General features: G+C 47.2%; 1 pseudogene; it reads right to left on the bottom strand.

Annotated features, from left to right (window-relative positions):
• Positions 1–1,127: 1,127 nt before the first annotated feature.
• LOC129034551 (SOSS complex subunit B1-like) lies at positions 1,128–1,755 on the bottom strand (annotated as a pseudogene).
• Between the last annotated feature and the right edge of the window lie 344 nt (positions 1,756–2,099).

The following is a 2,099-nucleotide window of genomic DNA, read 5'->3' as shown; positions in this document are numbered from 1 at the left end:
TGCCTCCACTGAGTACTCTTCAGCAATTCCCCACCACCCCCAGGACCCCCAGCTCGAAGTCATCTCCATTTGATAATCCCATGAAGGTCATCAAATGCCATCCTTGCTTAGGTCAGCCCGTTACACTGGACTATGAGGGCTTTGAGGACAGAAGCCGGGACTTGGATCTTTGCCTTACCCCAGAGGGGAGGGAAATGAAGGGAAAGAGAATGTGACAGACACTTGTGTTTGGTAGTTGTGAGGTAGGAATCAAGACCATGCTTCTCCTTGAGAGTGACAGCTGGGAGAAGTCCATTATCTTCAGGTTCTCCCAGCCACTGAAACTGATGAAGCCAGATTCTAATCCAAGTCAGTCCAAGCTGAAACAGACCAGGAAAAGGAAAATCAACTTCAGCAAGGCACTTAAAGACATTTGCTGTAATTAGATGGACATTTTGATGGGAAAGGAGGCTGATGGGAATGCTTTGCAAGGCTTAATGCAGGAATTCTAGTTCTTTCTCAATGTAAAAGTGTTTTTTTCCTCCCCTGGTTACAACACTAGCATATACTTGTGAAAAATTTGAATAACACAGAACTGTATAAAACAGAAAATATCAGTGCTTGGTATTCTCTCTCATCCTCTGCAATACCTACTGTTAAGAGTTTAAATATACTGGCTGGGCATGGTGGCTTACCCCTGTAATCCCAGCACTTTGGGAGGTTCTTTATTTGTTAAGGACTTCAAATCCTTTGTTGTGTATAGTGCAAATATTTTGCTCCAATTGGATATCTTTCAGTCTTCTTTATGGTATCCTCTCTTGAACAGAAGTTTAAACATTTTTTTTCAGAGTGGTAACATTTATTAGGAAGGAGAGATTTTAGTTAGACCCCCATGTGACACACAGAAGAAACAGATGGTAACTATCATTTCTAAACAGGAAAAAGAGGAAGGTCTGGACTCCCAGGGGACAGGTAGTTCAGCTGGACAATGGGGGAGTATGAGATTAGGGTGGATGAGGCCACTGCTCACCACCCCTCCACTGAAGTTCAGTGGCTAAAATACTGTGACACCAGCCAGCCAGTGGAAAGCTGTCCTACTCTCTGGCAAACACGGGATGTTGTTGGTAGCCGGAAGGAAAAAGGTCACGCTATATCTTGCTGCTCCTCCGGGCTACTTTGCCGTTACTAACAGGGCTGAAGGGCCAGGTGGGCCTGCAGGTGTGTGATTGGGCTGGCTTTGAGTGTTTCTGGTACTGGGAGGTGGGACAGACTATGAGGGGGATGTGGGCCACTACCAGGACCCTGATGGGTTACTCGGTCCATTCCCATTCTGGCTTTCAGAAGCTGGAGAAACAGCAGGGGGCCTAGTGGTAGGCTGGGAAGCTGTAGGGTTGCTGTTGTTCTGCACCACCTTGTTGGGCGCCTGCTGGTTGCTGTACTCTGAGTTTGGCTCATTGAAGTTAGGAAATTCAGAATAAACCATACAGAATTCTCCAGTCTTCTGTAGATCATCCCCATGGCCAGTATACAGTGTCAGTCAGACAACCTTTGAAAACTGAAGCGTACACTTTGTTGAGCTGGACAACGTCCCCAGGCTGGATCAGATTGCCGATGTCATCACAGATGGAGATATTGAGGCTGCCCATTTTGTCCGCCACTTTGCAGGTCTGAACCTTGTGCCCCTCCTTTGTGTTGGCCTGTCTCCAGCACAATGACGATAAGCTCCAGACTCCTGAGCCTGGGCTTGATATCCTTCACAAACGTCTCCGTCAACATGCAGCCAGAGCCAACCAAACCATTTTTTTGTTTCTTAGCTTGTTTCTTTTCTTTTTTTTTTTTTTTGTTTTGAGATGGTGTCCTCTCTGTCGCCCTGGCTGGAGTGCAGTGGCACGATCTCGGCTCACTGCAACCTCCGCCTCCCGAGTTCAAGCGATTCTCCTGCCTCAGCCTCCCAAGTAGCTGGGATTACAAGCGTGCACCACCACACTCCACTAATTTTTGTATTTCTAGTAGAGACGGGGTTTCACCATGATGGCCAGGCTGGTCTCGAACTCCTGACCTCAATTGATCTGCTTGCCTTGGCCTCCCAAAGTGTAATCCCAAAGTGCTTAGATTACAGG

The sequence above is a fragment of the Pongo pygmaeus genome, chromosome 3 (genome assembly GCF_028885625.2).
Source record: "Pongo pygmaeus isolate AG05252 chromosome 3, NHGRI_mPonPyg2-v2.0_pri, whole genome shotgun sequence".
NCBI lineage: Eukaryota > Metazoa > Chordata > Mammalia > Primates > Hominidae > Pongo > Pongo pygmaeus.
The sequence above is the reverse complement of the archived record's forward strand: the minus strand, read 5'-3'. Positions and strand labels throughout refer to the sequence as shown.